Source organism: Rattus norvegicus, chromosome 1 (genome assembly GCF_021556685.1).
Source record: "Rattus norvegicus strain SHRSP/BbbUtx chromosome 1, alternate assembly SHRSP_T2T, whole genome shotgun sequence".
NCBI lineage: Eukaryota > Metazoa > Chordata > Mammalia > Rodentia > Muridae > Rattus > Rattus norvegicus.
In genome coordinates this window covers 61408654-61427441 of record NC_141534.1, presented here as the reverse complement: position 1 = coordinate 61427441, position 18788 = coordinate 61408654, and the positions used below count along the sequence as shown (strand labels likewise).

The 18788-nt window shown below is 42.6% G+C and overlaps 1 long non-coding RNA gene across 1 annotated transcript; it reads left to right on the top strand.

Moving 5' to 3' along the window:
* The first annotated feature begins 590 nt into the window (after positions 1–590).
* On the top strand, positions 591–5844 carry LOC134485055 (uncharacterized). The gene is made up of 3 exons (XR_015646169.1): positions 591–664; positions 1050–1259; positions 4520–5844. It is a non-coding gene; the product is annotated as an uncharacterized LOC134485055 (long non-coding RNA).
* The last annotated feature ends 12944 nt before the right edge of the window (positions 5845–18788 follow it).

Here is an 18788-nt window from a genome sequence, read left to right as displayed (position 1 = left end):
TGCTGTGCACTGACTGTGTTGTGTGAGGAATGCTGCTGTGCACTGACTGTGTGGTGTGAGGAATGCTGCTGTGCACTGACTGTGTGGTGTAAGGAATGCTGCTGTGCACTGACTGTGTGGTGTGAGGAATGCTGCTGTGCACTGACTGTGTGGTGTGAGGAATGCTGCTGTGCACTGACTGTGTGGTGTGAGGAATGAGCTGTGCACTGACTGTGTGGTGTGAGGAATGCTGCTGTGCACTGACTGTGTGGTGTGAGGAATGCTGCTGTGCACTGACTGTGTGGTGTGAGGAATGCTGCTGTGCACTGACTATGTGCTGTGAGGAATGCTGCTGTGCACTGACTGAATGCTGTGAGGAATGCTGCTGTGCACTGACTGTGTGGTGTGAGGAATGCTGCTGTGCACTGACTGTGTGGTGTGAGGATTGCTGCTGTGCACTGACTGTGTGCTGTGAGGAATTCTGATGTGCACTGACTGTGTGCTGTGAGGAATGCTGCTGTGCAATGACTGTGTGCTGTGAGGAATGCTGCTGTGCATTGATGCTGTCTTTTTTCTTTTCTCCCTACACCTGCATACTTCTGGTGGCTCAGGATGGACAACTAGGTGCCCATGACCAACTCCTCATTGTGGATGGATTTAGTCTGGTTGGACTTTCTCAGGAAACGTATGACTAATTGGTCACTTAAACACGTCGACTAATTGGTTAGTTTTAGTGTATTGAAGTGATATTTTGCATTTAATTTTGAAATTTGAATTCAAAAACCAGTGATGTAAAAGCTCTTTGTGTTTACTCACCTTCACTATAATCCTAGTTCTTAGACCACATGAATCTCATTTTGTGTTCACTCATAAGACTGAATATTAGTATAGAGTATTTTCTTAAATAATTATATAAATATGTACACATATACTGAGAACTTGTAAAATGTTTAAATATCTTAATGTTACTGTTATAGAATAGAATATATTTACCTGTTTTATACTTAATTATCTTAAGTGATGTGGAGAGGACATAATTTTCTGAAAGCCTGGTTTATTTCCCCAAACAGCAACCAGGCTGAGGAACCTAAGCAGAAGTATTCTGAACATAGACTCCTCTATGACAGTGAGCGCTGTTTCCTCATATTTTCTACCTAAGGCAGCTGAACTCATGACTACAACCATTTCCATGGTTACCCTGGAAGTTGCACATCAAGGCATCCTCTCTCACTGCGTGTCCACCTTTCTTACCCAGCCATTGTCCTCCATGGTGGAGAGAGGTAAGAGCTAGTGACTCAAGCCAGGTTAGCCAACATATAGTAATCCTGTATTGAGATATGGCTCCTCCTAAAAGTTATCAATATCTGGGGCTGGAAAGATGATTCAGTATTTTACAACACCAGTGTTAGCCCAAAACTGCCCGAAACTCTAATTTCAGGAGATTTGAAGCCTTCTTCTAAGTTCTTTGGACACCAGTCAAGCATTCATGTGCACACATGCTGGGCAAACACTCATACACATAAATTATATTTATAAAGAGAGGCCCTAAAATTCCCATGGAGTAGCTCCTACCACAGCTCTTGCTCAGCTCTTCAAGGAAGAAATTAGTTGAGACTGAGTGCATGATGCTGAGAAATACTTCTGGATCATGATCCAGATCAGATCTGATGGTACGGTTTCCTAGATATATTCACAGTCTGTTAAGTGCAGTATTGTGAACTCTCTTCTGACCCTGACTCAGCTGTGGACCCTGCACACCCTAGCCCTGACCTTTGTAGCTGAAGTATCAACAACAGTATCAGTATCTGACAGCCTAGAATCCTGTTTACTAAAGCGTAGAACAGGAAAGAATCCTGGCTACACCGTGTGTTGACATGTTAAAGCAGAACACCATTTACAAACTCAAAGAGGGACGTGGGTAATGAATGAGTCCCAGGTGAGCAGACAGGAAGACTAAACTGTGAACAGGTGTGGATAATCACACCAGGTGACAGCACCATGTGATGCTGTCATTCTGATGGATAATAATATGTGTGTTATCGAGTGAGAGAAGAGAAGTTGAGTGCTTTTTAAAAATTCCTCTAAAAAAGTTTACTTTGTTATTTACAAATTACAAGTCAGGTGTTGAGAAAATAAAAAAGGTCAGTTTCCCCCCTAGATACTAAGTAAATCAAATGTTTTTCTAGACACAATATATGTAAAAGCTTGTGAAAATGTTCATATAAAGCTATTTGTGGTGGCATGTGCATTTAATGCCAGCTCTAAGAATGCATAAAGAGGCACATTACTGTTAGTTTCCCGTCCCCTCGCCTGTGTAGTGAATTCCAGACCAGCTCAAATATATAGTGAGACCCTGGGCTCTGTTTTATTCTGATTGCTTGCTCGTTTTTCCATTTTTAGGCTAGTCAAAAATGTATATATAAGATCACCCTATTATACCAAGAGCAGTTATTAAAATAAGAATTATAGATGCATCCTTTGAAGCTCTTCATCTTAGAAAGAACGAGGGAGAGAGAATGAATGAATTGGCTTTGGTTTCAGTTTCAGATCGTTCTGGCTCAGGTAAACCCAGAGCACAGAGTGAAGTTTTTATGAGTTTTATTTTTCTTGGATATTTTATGTATTCACATTTCAAACGTTATCCCCTTCCCATGCTCTCCCAACCCCCTGCCCCTGCTTCTATGTGGATGCTCCCGCTCCCACCCACCCATTCGTATCTCAGTGCTCTGGCATGAAGATGCTTGCAGCTAACCATTGCACTGAATATGGGGACCCCAATGGAGGAGTTAGAGAAAGGACTGAAGGTTTTGAAGGGGTTTGCACCCCACAGGAAGAAAAACAATATCAACCAACCACAACCCACCAGAACTACCAGGTAGCAAACTATCAACTAATGAGTACACATGGAGGGATCCATGGCTCCAGGCACATGTGTAGCAGAGGATGGCATTGTCCATCATCGATAGGTGGAAGAGTAAAGGTTTTGAGCTCTATAATAATTCAGCTCAAAACGGCTCCCCAGAGAGTCCTCAAAAGCCTTGGACAGAGCACAGTGACCCAACGAAACTGCCTGGTAAAGACAGGCTGATGAAAAACAGAGTAGATCACCTTTTCAGCCCCAATGTGACAAGAGGAGGCATTCTCTAAGTCACCTTGTGAACCAGAAGCCAGCGAGGCACATTGTACTTTGATCATTGTTGTTTTCATAGAGGTCTCGAATTAGTCCAAAATTAGGATTTTATTTGGAAAACCCTTGACCTTATAGATCAAAATGCACTGTAAATGTCTCTTCAAAAAAGTGTCAGGTTTCCAAGTTAGTGGAGATCATTTTTACACTTAAAAGAGTGGCTAACAAAGTAGTGAGGATGGAGTATACTGAATAGAGACCCCAAATCCAAAAGGCTTCAACCTCCAAAAGGCTTCACGTATTTACTCTCATGTCTCTAGCACAGATCTCATCTGGTCCTGGAGAAAGTCCTTCTCCTGGGCTGTGGTGTCAGGAGACTTGTAGGGTGCGTGAAGCCGACTTCTGATACATCTTTGTCTCTGACTCAGTGCTAAACATCCTGCCCTCAGTGTATGATGGGTATGCCATGGCTCCTGCATTTAAAGGAATGTTATGTTTACTTGTCATTTAATGTGACACTTGGTTTTTAACACTATTTCTAATAGATCAGCCTCCTATTCCTGGAGAGAAGTGTGCATATACCACTACAACAGCAGCTAACATCTGTCTCCACTGGAGACCTCTGCACTGAGGTCTGAGATGAGCTGGAACACTTTCTTACTTGTGAAATATCTGACTTGTTTGAGAAAGTTCACAACAAATTACATTAACTATCATTCCTGAATATTGTTCACTAAAGTTTTATTTTTATTACGCTACTCAAGTAAATTAATACTAAATTAATGAATCTGGGAAAATGAGAATTAGTGTAAGTGAGTAAATAAGAAAATGTGAAATGTTTTTTATTAAAAGCATAGGGTCAAAATTATAGTTTTTAGCACGGCATTTAAAATACATGCTTCTTAGACAACCATTTATTTCCTTTATAATCCAATATTAGCTCTTCCTGTCTTCCCAGTAACCCACCATACAAATCTTCCCTCCATCGCCCTTTCCTGAAATGGCAAAGCTCCTTTCGGGGTTTCAACCCCCTTGAATGCTTTTTAAAAGATTGTAAAACAGATACCTGAGGAAAAAGTACGCCTTTTATGCAGGTTTAAGCATCTGATTGTTTATTTCTTTACATTTCACAAGAACAGACCCCTCAACCTAGACCTGGTTAGGAGCTAAATTGCAGGAGTGACAGTGCCACAAACAGCATGCATCAGTGTATAGAAAAATCTTTTTGTTCCTTCATAGACACAGGAACAGATGGCTACTTGGCGGGTGAGCCATAAAGCAGTGTCAGGTCTGGTTATTCACCCATTCCCCAGTTTTTGTTACCTCCTCTGTGAGGAAGAAACATGCATGAAATTTTGCTAACATCTCTGGTGAGTCCCTGAAGTAGTAGAGCTTCCTCTTTTCTTTTCTCAGCCTCTTACCACTTCCAAGGAAGAACTTCAGGAAGAGTTTTACCTACTTGAGCTCCATTGAGTAGAGGCTGGCAAGGGTCTCTAGTGTGACAGTGATATGTGGATCCAGAGCTCCTCCGTGGAATATATGACATCCAGCCAGGAGCAACTGAACCCTTCCTCCAAGTCAGTTACCCCTGCTTCCACTCTGACCAAGAGTGGTCTTGGCCATTGGGAAACCCCAGCAGAGGTGCTGTCCACCCCTGTGACTGTCTCCCAGCCCACATGAACAGACCTCCCTCCACTACCTCCTCCACCACATGTCCATTACACCAGATTTTGGTGGCATTTCAGTGGATTAGCCACTCCCCCCTCCTTCTGCAAACGAGGCAGGATCCCAGTCTGCTCACGTGGCTGCTGGCTAGCAAAAAAAGAGTGAGGAGCAGCAGTGGTGGTCTGAGATATAGAAGGCCTGCCTGGACAAGGAAGTAGAGAGGAAGCATGGGGAGCAGGAGAGGAAAGAGCGACAGATGCACTCTCATTCCCTGAACCTGCTTCCTTCTCTTCTTTGACCACACCGGCCAAACCAGGAAAACCTTCCACGCTGCAGAGAACAGAACACCAATGGTGCTCACATATTGAGATCAACAATTAATAAATGAAACTTGATGAAACTGAAAAGCTTCTGTAAGTAAAACAAAACACTTAATAGAAATGTCTGCATACAGGTTGGAAGAGGATCTTCACCAACCCTATAGTGCCCAAAAGGCTAATATTCAAATTACATAAATAACAAGTGAAACTACAAGAAACCAAATATCCTAATCTAATAATGTGGTGCAGAGATAAATTCATCAGCAGAACTTTGAAGGGCCAAGAGCCACTTAAAGAACTGGTCACCATACTTGGTCATCAGGTATATCCAAATCAACAGCACCCTGGGATTCCAACTTATGTGCATCAGTATGGATGAAATAAAAATCTAAAGTGACATCCAGCACATGCTGATGAGGATGTGGAATAGTGGGAACACTCCTCCATTGCTGCTTGGATTGAAAACTTGTACATCCATTTTCGAAATCATATTGGCAGTTTCTCAGAAAACTGGGAATCAGTTTACATCTGGACTTAGCAAAACAACCCTGGGACATATAATCAAATGGTGACCCACCATCCCACAAGGACACTTGATGAACTATGTTAATAGTGGTTTTATCTGTAATGTCCAAGAACTGAAAACAACCTGTATGTCCCCCTACTGAAGAATGGATACAGGAAATATTGTATATCTACACAATGGAATACTCGTCAGCTATTAAGAATAAATACATTATGAATTTTGTAGGCAAATGGATGAACTTGAGAATGTTATCCTGAGTGAGGTAACCCAGAACCACAGAAAAATGTATGTCATTTATAAGTGTACATTAACCATAAAGTGCAGGATAACAGGTTGATAGGCATGAAGGAAGAAGGAGGGCCTAAGTAAGGAGGTGTGGATCTCACAAGAAGGAGAAACAAAATAGTCTAAGAAGGATGAAGTGATGGAACAGGGTAAGAGAAGAGGCAGGAAAGGAGATGGAAATGCTGGTCAGGTCTAGGGAGAGGGGTTTGGAAGAGGGCTAGGAGTGAGTTTACAAATTGTCTGGGCAGGAGTGTCCAGGGATCTCTGGTGACTTGCTGGATGCCTGGTAAGGGAGAGGATAGGGGGAGTCTATGGGGGTGACTCTAGCTTAGACTCCTACCGGAGCAGAAGATGGAAATGGCCACCTCCTGTAGCAAGAAAGAACTTCTAGAAGAGGAAGAGGACATCAATGCACTCACAACACCTTCAACTCAAAATCTGTTTTGCCAATAAGTGTGCAGGGATAAAGGTAAGGCAGATATTGAGGGAACAACCAATCAATGACTGCCCAAAAGTGAGATCCATCTCATGTGACAGACACAACCTCTGACGCTATTTCTGATATTCTTTCTGATTTACTTGCAGACAGAAAAGTAGCACACCTGTCTCCAGAGGCTTCACTCAGCAGCTGAAAGCCACAGCCAGTCCTCAGATGGAGCTTGGGAAGTCTTGTGGAAGAGTGGAGGAGAGTGCCAAGCAAACTGGTTGGGTTAAAACACTACAAGAAGTCCCCTACTGTCAGATACCTTGGACCATGGAGTATGCTAGAGCCTGTGCAACCAACCCCAGGGGCAGGTGTAGCTATCTGCAGTTGGTCTCCATGTGGGTCATCTGACAAGTAGATCCAGGACTGTCTCAGTCTCTCTTGCCTGCCATGAGAACCCTTCCCTATACCCTGACTGCCTGATTGTAAATCCGTGGGGCAGAATGTGCTCGGTCCACCTGGGACTAGATGTCCCGGGGTGGTGTGGTACCCAGGGAGTATCCCCTTGTCCAAAGAGAAGGGAGAGGATTATGATAGAAAGGATTTTAAGGTGGGACTGGGAAGGGAAGAGGGAGAGTGACTGGGATCAGGATGTAACCTGAATAAAGAAGACATTATTGGAAGTAAAAAAGTTAGCCTGGAAAATGGAAAGATTGATAAGTGGCTAAGAGCACTGAATGCTCTTCCAGAGGTCCTGAGTTCAAATCCCAGCAAACACATGGAGGCTTACAAATGTCTCTAATGACATCTGATGCCCTCTCTGGTCTTTCTAAATACAGCTACCCTGTACGTATGTATAACAAATGAATGAATGAATAAATAAATAAATTTTACCTAGTCTTAGTTATCAGGCAATGAATAAAATGTCGAGAAAATGTTCAAACCCATGTCATGGATTGCCTGGATCTTTTAGATCCGCAGGAAACATCTCAAGGAAGAACAAGAGAGGGTGGAGAAGAATGGGGAAGGGTTTGATCCCTGAAGTTCCTCAGTGTCCACTAGCACAGCACTTGTCTTTGGGAGGTGACATCTTTCACTCTTCCAGACTGTTGCACCAATCAGAATTACAGGCTCTGTGGATTAACATGTAAAAGAGGACAGTTGCTCTTGGGCCAATATGGAGGTTCCTGACCTCTCAGCAAGCTCACTGCTGACTTTTGAGGTCTCTGGAGGGTGAGCAAAATGAAGACACTCAGAGTAGCCTCAGGTTGATTCAGCCAGGCCCAGAGGTCTCATTGGTGTCTCTCAGATTCCCAGGCCCTCCCTGAGATTGAACACTCTGCACAGTGTAAGAGGATTAGGGGATAACTAGGAAATGCAGTTGCTCAGGTGGCTGACTCTGTAGGAGGGAAATAAATCACAGTGGGTAGCTTCAGGACAGTCAGGTGACCTGAGCCCTCCACAGAGTCTAAGTCCAGACTCACAGATATTCATCTGTCCACAAGTCTCCTAAACACAGGCCTTGTCTGACCTGCACTCCAGAGTATGTTATCATACAGTGTCCCTTAGAGAGAGGACATACTTTCCTGTTAGGCCTCTTCTGTGTCACACTGAGACTGGGTTTGTGGTACAGCCGATCCAGATGGGGACTGGCTACAAGTGGCAGTCTATCACAGATCATGCAATCAATCAATCAATCAATCAATCAATCAATCAATCAATACCCACTTATCTCACTGCCTGCAATCCTCATTGTCACCACAAGGGAGCGCTGCTTTGACCTTCTCAGAAATAAAATCTGACTTCCCTCAGGGAAATGGATGGATGGATGGATGGATGGATGTATGGATGGATGGATGGTTGGATGGATAGACAGAGAAGTGATTTGACTTAATCAGTTTCTTCCAGTCCTACTTTTCTGAGCTAAACACATTGGACATGGCTGCTGCAATTGCTTGTTCATTTCTGCTTTCTTTGGCTGTTCATTGAAGGGAGCCCCCTTAGAATCTGCTCATCTCAATAAAGGCCCATCTGTGGAATGTATAGCTTCTCAGTTAGGAGCTGAGGCATTCTTGGAAGGACTTCCCAAAATCCCCTCTGGGGTCAGTTGCCAGTGTTCTCTACTTCAGACAGCAGCTGCATGAAGCAAACACACACCTGTCTGAACATTCCACCTTGGGTGCACGTCACAGTGCACCTGCCCCTGGTTCCCTGCCAGTTGCACATGCCACAGGGCCACTACTACAAGATCCCTACCCCAGAACTCCTGCCCCATTGCATCTCACCCAGGATCCCTGCTCTGTTGTATCTGAACCAGGGTCCCTGGCCTGTTGTACCTGGCCCAGGGTTCCTACTCAGTTTTACCTGCCCCAACGACCCTGTCCCTCTGCACCAGCCTCAGGGATCCTGTCCCATTGTACCCGCCATGCTGCACCTTCCTGAGAGTACCTACTAACTTTTCCTAGGTGGCATTTTTCAAAATTAATGCAAAGATCTTGCCAGTCAGAAACCGCTGTCTTTGGTAACACCAAGTAGATATTTGCAGGGCTTCCTCACCTACACTAAATCAATCCCTTCTCTCATTTGTCCATGTGGAAGCAAAGAAACTAGCAGCAGAACATGGATTATTCATCCAGGATATCAGCACCCCTAGAATTCTCATGAGATGGGCTGCTGTGACTGTGATACAGGGGTGGCAGGCGGGCTTTGACACTGAACAAGCCCAGAGTGCTGCCTCTGCTCACATGTGTGCCAGCACCTTAGCCTACCTCTAGATGTCCTAAACTCTGAGAGGAGGAAGGAGATCTTCCTACATAGAAGATGTTCTCTGAATCTGTGCTGGCCAAGGTCAAGTCAGAGTGTTTGAACATGCCAGTTCCAGCCCCTGAGGGTTCTCTGCCTGCCTGGTGTTTTGTAGTGCTTTACGTATGGCACGGTGAAGATGTGGTCCATACTAGGAATATCTTTGTAGACAACTGCCCTGGGTTCCCATGCTAAAACTCAATTAGGGACTGACAGGGACCTAAACACCAACAAGACAGTGACAGGACCATGAGTTCCAAAATCAAGAGCAAATTGTGCCTTGATGCCATCTTGTGCGGATCTGACAGGAGTCAGCACACACAATTCTCCTGCACATCCCATGCCCCTTGGGAAAATCCTCTGTCAAGGGCAGGTGATGCCTCATGAGAGTGAACTGTCAGGGTAGGACAAGACACTTGGGACTACTGTCCTGAACTCACCAGTCTCAGATGAATGGGCTTTGAAAAGTTTTCAGAAAACAGGATAGGGGTGTGTAAGCGAGTCCAGGTAATCCTTGGGAAACACATAGTTCCTGAGGAGGTTCTGAGAGCTGTTGGATCCACTCCTGGAGAAGGCAGAATTGTGTTCAGGGGGGTAACAAAGCAGGAGCCTGCTGATGCTATTTACAGTATTGCATGGGAACAGTAACAATGCCCTTAGGAGCAGGATGTCCTAGCACTCTCAGATCAAGCAGACAGCCTAGAGCCTATTAGGCCCATATCCCAAGAGAATGCCACTCATGTGTGAAGCTTCTATAGCCAGGAAGCTGGAGCAGGGAACAAGGACATTGTCTCAGTTAGGGGTTTACTGTTGAGACACACCATTACCAATGCAGTTCTTATAAGGACAACATTAATGAACACAGGATTGCAGGTTCAGAGACTCAGTCCAGTATCATCAAGCTGGGAGCATGGCAGCATCCAGGCAGTCATGGTGCCAGAGTAAGTGAGAGGTCTACATGTTCATCTGAAGGCTGCTTGGGGAAGATTGGCTTGCATGTGGATAGGGAAAGGGTCTTAAAGCCCATGACCAATGTGACACACCTACTTTAACAAGACCACGCCTCCTAATATTGCCACTCCTGAGCTAAGCATATACAAACCATCATAGACATCTTGCAGGAGGGTGTTCTATCAGAGAGACGCCTCTGCTCCAGTTAATATATTGAGGTCAACCCTGGATAGGGCACAGAGCCCTCCATACATCCTGGGACTCAGGGAGGCATCCTATGAAAGAGCTTTTACCTAGAAGGACACATGGGTGTTAAGGCCTCCCTTCCAGTCATGCCGTAGGGAGTCTCCAATGCTAAACTCTGTCTCTTTGCAGAAGTGAAACAATAAAAATTCACCCTTCACAGTACATTGAATAACAAAAATTGTGAAAGGTGTAAATAGAACCAATTAGTACCTGAGCATGATGTAGTGAATCAGAAGCTAAAATCAATATATGTGTTAACTCAAAATGAGCAAAATGCCTTGTGGATTGCTCTTTGTATTTTTTGATTTCTCAAGAGGGTGGACCTGTAGTGCAATAGATCACATATTCAGATGATGTAAGGTGAAATAGTAATTAGCCAAATCAAGGTTACAGCCTGTGATTGGACAGTGGAAGGAAAAGGTAGAGCAGAATGCATTGGAAAAGGAAGAGAAAGAAGAATAGAGATGGAGGATGTGGGCAAGAAGTAGATGGAGGAGGAAGAGGTTGAAAATGGAGCAGACCCCTGTGGCCTTGTGGAGCCACAAGTAGCTAGAGATTTCATAAATGGGCAATAGAGTAGCATAGAGGTGTATTCGCCCAATCTAATCACTCAGTTTGTCATTATATTATTGAGTTTTCTGTTCTTTGCATGGGCCTTTTGGGTTTGGAGATTTACCCCTGTAAATCTGGCTTGTATAAACCTCTGGTGTTTTTATTTCAAATGACTAAGGCAAGTCCTGTGAGAGGAACATTACCCAGCCTTCTGCAGGCCAGCCAGAGGGTGTGGATGGGTTGAGAATTGCAACAGCACTCCAGGAACTTCATTTGGTTAAAGTAGCAAACTAACAGCAGGAACCAAGACAAGATGGCTGCATAGAACTAGCCATGTAGGGTGAACCTAACCACTGATACCAGAGCATAGGATGAATTAGCATGGGTTTAATTTAAAACTACATGCAATAGATGACGTTGAGTGTGGTAGTCAACAATCCACTAGGGAGTTAAGATTCTTGTCCTAGGGATGAGAGAATTAGATTCCTGAATGAGCAGAGATGAGTCAAGGGACTCCAGCACATGGGGATCTTAAACACAGGGATAGACAAACCCAAATAAGGCTCTGAGTTCTCCTCCTGTAAAAAGAATCAGTATAATGAATGGCTCCAGGCAGAGAGGGAAAGTAAAGGGTGCCTGCTTTTAATAAAGTTTGGTTTAGTTGTTGCTAATTTGGTTTAATTGGATAGAAGAGGACACAATTTTGGCCTCAGTCACCTGGGGAATTCCTCCTGAGGTTCAGAGCTAACTCAGGGAAAATGAGCCCAGATTACTGGGAGCTCCTGCTGTGCAGGGAGAAGCTGAGCTAACAGAAAAACTACAACCTGCAAAGCAGACAACAGAGATTGGATGAGGATAAAATCCTCTAGGAAAGTCTCAGTGTCTCACAGGATGCTCCTGTTCTCTCAAAAGTGGGTTCAATATCCTGGCCTGGCAGATCAGAAAAGGCCGGAAAGAAAGGTTTCTATTGTGCTTGTTTGGTTTAGTTCCTTTGTTTGAGAATTTAATTTTCAAAATGTGTGTGATTTTGAATTTTCTGGTTATTTTACTATTTTTCTGGGAAAGATGTCAAGCTAAAAATCTTTCTGGTTACTGGCTAAAGGACAGGCTAGTTTGGGAGAAAGACCTTATGTTTCTGCTTATAGGAAAAGTAATTAGGCCCTGGACTCCGTCCAGAGTTCTCTGGGTCAGAAAGGGCAGAGGGAGCCACCCTGAAGAACTAGAAAATTCTAGAGAACCAAACAAGAAAGGTAAAGATTCCTTATGCTATCCTTCACAAGGCATGAGCAAAGACTTATGATTGGTTATTATTAAATTTGGCTCATAAAAAGACTATCTTTTCACATGCTCAAACAAAGAGCAATTTCATCTTGAGTAGTCAAGGTATTTTATGTTAAACTGGTTCACAATTAGCTTAGCAATTGAGCCTCAGGATACAGGGTAACACAGATGCATAGGAGTAGCCATGGGGGCTGCGTGAAACTCTGATGCCTGTGTTTAGCCAGACTTAGTGCGGGGTTATTTTAAAATTACATGTAACAAAATGTGCTTGAAATAAACTAAAGTAAAAATTAAAAAAAATAGAATACAAATTAAGGAAAAGGTATCAGGGAAAAGGCTAAAGTCAAAAATCCCAAGTAAAATCCAAACAAATACCCAACCTTATATCCTGTTCAGCAGAGTCATGAAGCTCTCTAGAAGGAGACAAGAGAGGATGCAGCTGTTGGGCTGTCTCAGGCAGAGTCTGCACCAGAGCACCTGTTCAAAGAGATTAGGGCATCCTTATTGTATCATGGATGTTTACTGGGAGAATTGAATGATTTAACAGCTGAGGTGTGGAATTCTATAGATCTATTAAATAATCCGCAGTTGATAATACAAAGTTATGAAATATCTTCCAGTTTTTTAATCAGAACTAACAATTTTCAATCTAGCCCATGGATGCTGAGGGTAACTGTGATTTCAAGGTCATTTCCAATCATCTATGTTAACTGTTTTGATTCAAGGAAAGTGTCATTGCCATAGATAAAATCAGTTAAAGGCATATTTATTTCTGCTTTGCCAAGTAAATGGACAAAAGTCAGTTCAAAAAGTTGCCATTATTGAGTGTACTTTTTTTCCTCTCAGTTACTTCATGTATTTTCTCACTTATTTAAATTTCCATACATGTATACAGTAAAATATGGTCTTATCAACCCTAACTTCTCTCCTCAAAATTCTAAAAGATTCCTCTCAGAATCCCCCTATTGACTCTATTGCCCTGGTTGCTCTGGGACTGGCTGTGTAAATCAGATTAGTCTAGAACTCACAGAGGTCCACCTGAATCAGATCCTGGGTTAAAAGTCAGCACCACTAAACCACCCCTCTGTGTGTGTGTGTGTGTGTGTGTGTGTGTGTGTGTGTGTGTGTGTACAGAAATACACATAAACACATTTTTTGTATCTCATTAAGCCCTATTAGAACTAGTCAGGCTTGTATACTCTGTGTAAAGCTGTTCACTGAGAGTCGTACCAATGGCCTTCCCCCAAGGAAGAATGAATTTCTATCAGCTGCTGTTAACTGCATCTCCCCATTTGATGCAAGGGCTTATAATTTCTTCTCCCACCCATGCATGATGTGCAGACAAATGCCACATCTGTCACTTTACTCGGTTAACATATACTAATAAAATGTTGTGGTGTTTTCAAATTTATATGTATATATATATATATATATATATATACATATATATATATGTATATATATATATATATATATATATATATATATATATATATATATATATATATATATATACTGTGCATGTATAATGACACATCATATATACTCATAGTGGCTATTCCTGGTTGTGAACTTGACTATATGTGGAATTGTATACCAAGAATTGTAAAGCTCACCTTTGATCCTGATGTTGAGGCTGGGAGATACAAGTTTCTGAACTGCATCTTGGCATGGAGATCATGAGGCAAAGTGGCTAGGAATCTCAGGAGCTTAAGGCAAGGAGGTCTCTGAGTTCAAGGTCACCTGGGACAAAGCAAGTCCCAGATCCAGCTGTGGTTGTATGCACCTTTAACCTGGGACACACCTTCTGCTGGGGATTTACATGAGGACATTGGAAGAAGGAAGAGTCTCTCTTTTTCACCTGCCTGTCTGCCTGCCTTGTGGGACTGAGCCACTGCTAGATCCTTGGACTCCCATTCATACCTGCTGCTGATCATGGTTGGGGAGTTGGACTACAGACTGCAAGTCATCAACCAATTGTCTCTCTGTACAGAGATTACCCATAAGTTCTGTGACTCTAAAGAACCCTGTATAAGACAGTTCTCTTTTATAATATATAATTTCTATTTATATACTTATATACAATGTAATTTATTATTTTATTCATAATTTTATTATATACATCCATATATCTATATGTAAATAAAACACAGGTTGTGTGCCTATGAAACAGTAACACACTGCATACTTGATGACTGCTGCCTTGTCCCTACTCCCTACTGCAGGGGAGAAAATGGACCAGTCTCACCAATGAAAAAGGTAAACTAAAATGTTAACTACAGGGTGGAAATACAGATGGTGTGCATATAAAATAACATCTTCTTGATTACTTCTTTAGAAATTTTTCTTCATTTCCTGAAGTCACTTTTTATGATACATTATTATATGATATACTATCTCACAGTTATTAAGGTAAGTTATTTTTATTGTTAGTACAAAAGTATACACATAATGTTGTGCTAAATCCAGTAATGTCCGGGTAAGGCTTCATGCACATGACTGCATTGTATAATATTTCCCTATGTGATTCAAAGTTCTTTTGTTGTTATATTATGATCTCTAAGCAGAATATTGATGATCCTGAAATTATATACCATACCTAAGTTTTTTCTCAAACATTTCATTAGCTTTCCATAGAATGCTATTGTAAGTGCATTTGACTGTTCAGTTTATGAATTCCAGTAGAACACTTTCTGGATAATATTTCCTTACAAAGTGCTGTTAACTGCTTCCTCCAAGAAGTTAATTTATTGTTGTGAAATTTAAACCTTATGTTTAAATAGAAGAAAGAGAAGGCAGATGCTGGATTTTTTAGTACCAAGCTGGTTATCTGTCCTGATGTGGGTAAGGGCTGGTCACTTGAGGTGTTTCTCATTCCTTTAGATTTGCAGCTGTTTTAGACTTTATAAATAATCATTTTGAGTATTCCAAGTCTACAGACATTTTCTGACCCAATATCCATTTTTACAGGAGTATTTGTCTTACAAGTTTGGAACAATGAAATAGAAACTTTCCCAACTAGTCAAGCTTCCAGGGTATATGTGGGTAGGATTTTGCTCATTTCCTGCTGTGTGATTTCATTGTGCTGTTCTGACCTTGTTTTTGCATAGGGTGCTGGCCATTATAGACTGGAAATCTATGTTAAGTCCTGGTCCAATGCGGTGTTGCAGATGGGGCCAGTATTTGTTTTAAAGGAATCAGTGAAGGGCATTCTGCACTCGAGCTTTGTGAAAAAGTGTGCAGATGCTCATGGCTGTGGATGCTGTGTGGTGTGAAGAACACTGCAGTTCATTGAATATGGTGTGAAGAACTCTGCTGTGCACTGACTGTGTGGTGTGAGGAATGCTGCTGTGCACTGACTGTGTGGTGTGAGAATGCTGCTATGCACTGACTGTGTGATGTGAGGAATGCTGCTGTGCACTGACTGTGTGGTGTGAGGAATGCTGCTGTGCACTGACTGTGTGGTGTGAGAATGCTGCTGTGCACTGACTGTGTGCTGTGAGGAATGCTGCTGTGCACTGACTGTGTGATGAGAGGAATGCTGCTGTGCACTGACTGTGTGGTGTGAGAATGCTGCTGTGCACTGACTGAATGCTGTGAGGAATGCTGCTGTGCACTGACTATGTGCTGTGAGGAATGCTGCTGTGCACTGACTGTGTGGTGTGAGGAATGCTGCTGTGCACTGACTGTGTGGTGTGAGGAATGCTGCTGTTCACTGACTGTGTGGTGTGAGGAATGCTGCTGTTCACTGACTGTGTGGTGTGAGGAATGCTGCTGTGCACTGACTGTGTAGTGTGAGGAATGCTGCTGTTCACTGACTGTGTGCTGTGAGGAATGCTGCTGTTCACTGACTGTGTGGTGTGAGGAATGCTGCTGTGCACTGACTGTGTAGTGTGAGGAATGCTGCTGTGCACTGACTGTGTGCTGTGAGGAATGCTGCTGTTCACTGACTGTGTGGTGTGAGGAATGCTGCTGTGCACTGACTGTGTAGTGTGAGGAATGCTGCTGTGCACTGACTGTGTGCTGTGAGGAATGCTGCTGTTCACTGACTGTGTGGTGTGAGGAATGCTGCTGTGCACTGACTGTGTGGTGTGAGGAATGCTGCTGTGCACTGACTGTGTGCTGTGAGGAATGCTGCTGTTCACTGACTGTGTGGTGTGAGGAATGCTGCTGTGCACTGACTGTGTAGTGTGAGGAATGCTGCTGTGCACTGACTGTGTGCTATGAGGAATGCTGCTGTGCGTTGATGCTGCCTTTTTTCTTTTCTCCCTACACCTGCATACTTCTGGTGGTTCAGGTTGGACAACTAGGTGCCCATGACCAACTCCTCATTGTGGATGGATTTAGTCTGGTTGGACTTTCTCAGGAAAGGTATGACTAATTGGTCACTTAAACACGTCAACTAATTGGTTAGTTTTAGTGTATTGAAGTGATATTTTGCATTTAATTTTGAAATTTGAATTAAAAAACCAGTGATGTAAAAGCTCTTTGTGTTTACTCACCTTCACTATAATCCTAGTTCTTAGAGTACATGAATCTCATTTTGTGTTCACTCTTAAGAATGTATATTAGTATAGAGTATTTTCTTAAATAATTATATAAATATGTACACATATACTGAGAACTTGTAAAATGTTTAAATATCTTAATGTTAATGTTATAGAATAGAATATATTTACCTGTTTTATACTTAATTATCAGAAGTGACGTGGAGAGGACATAATCTTCTGAAAGTCTGGTTTATTTCCCCAAACAGCAACCAGGCTGAGGAACCTAAGCACAAGTATTCTGAACATAGACTCTACTGTGACAGTGACCGCAGTTTCCTCATATTTTCTACCTAAGGCAGCTGAACTCATGACTAGTACCAGTTCCATGATTACCCTGGAAGTTGCACATCAAGGCATCCTCTCTCACTGCCTGTCCACCTTTCTTAACCAGCCATTGTCCTCCATTGTGCAGAGAGGTAAGAGCTAGTGACTCAAGCCAGGTTAGCCAACATATAGTAATCCTGTATTGAGATATGGCTCCTCCTAAAAGTTATCAAAATCTGGGGCTGGAAAGATGATTCAGTATTTTACAACACCAGTGTTAGCCCAAAACTGCCGGAAACTCTAATTTCAGGGGATTTGAAGCCTTCTTCTAAGTTCTTTGGACACCAGTCAAGCATTCATGTGCACACATGCTGGGCAAACACTCATACACATAAATTATATTTATAAAGAGAGGCCCTAAAATTCCCATGGAGTAGCTCATACCACAGCTCTTCCTCAGCTCTTCAAGGAAGAAGTTAGTTGAGACTGAGTGCATGATGCTGAGAAATACTTCTGGATCATGATCCAGATCAGATCTGATGGTACGGTTTCCTAGATATATTCACAGTCTGTTAAGTGCAGTATTGTGAACTCTCTTCTGACCCTGACTCAGCTGTGGAACCTGCACACCCTAGCCCTGACCTTTGTAGCTGGAGTATCAACAACAGTATCAGTATCTGACAGCCTAGAATCCTGTTTACTAAAGGGTAGAACAGGAAACAATCCTGGCTAGACCATGTGTTGGCATGTTAAAGCAGAACACCATTTATTAACTCAAAGAGGGACGTGGGTAACGAATGAGTCCCAGGTGAGCAGACAGGAAGACTAAACTGTGAACAGGTGTGGATAACCACACCAGGTGACAGCACCATGTGATGCTGTCATTCTGATGGATAATAATATGTGTGTTATCAAGTGAGAGAAGAGTAGTTGAGTGCTTTTTAAAAATTACTCAAAAAAGGTTACTTTGTTATTTACAAATTACAATTCAGGTGTTGAGAAAATAAATAAGGTCAGTTTCCCCCCTAGATACTAAGTAAATCAAATGTTTTTCTAGACACAATATATGTAAAAGCTTGTGAAAATGTTCATATAAAGCTATTTGTAGTGGCATGTGCATTTAATGCCAGCTCTAAGAATGCAGAAAGAGGCAGATTTCTGTTAGTTTCCGGTGCCCCTGTCTGTGTAGTGAACTCCAGACCAGCCTCAAATATATAGTGAGACCCTGGGCTCTGTTATGTTCCGATTGCTTGCTCGTTTTTGCATTTTTAGGCTAGTCAAGAATGTATATATAAGATCACCCTATTATACCAAGAGCAGTTATTAAATATAAGAATTATGGATGCATCTTTGAAGCTCTTCATCTTAGAAAGAACGAGGGAGAGAGAATGAATGAATTGGCTTTGGTTTCAGTTTCAGATAGTTATGGCTCAGGTAAACCCAGAGCACAGAGTGAAGTTTTTATGAGTTTTATTTTTCTTGGATATTTTATGTATTCACATTTCAAACGTTATCCCCTTCCCATGCTCTCCCAACCCCCTGCCCCTGCTTCTATGTGGATGCTCCTGCTCCCACCCACCCATTCGCATGTAAGTGCTCTGCAATGAAGATGCTTGCAGCTAACCATTGCACTGAATATGGGGACCCCAATGGAGGAGTTAGAGAAAGGACTGAAGGTGCTGAAGGGGTTTGCAACCCCACAAGAAGAAAAACAATATCAACCAACCACAACCCACTAGAACTACCAGGTAGCAAACTATCAACTAGTGAGTACACATGGAGGAATCCATGGCTCCAGCCACATGTGTAGCAGACG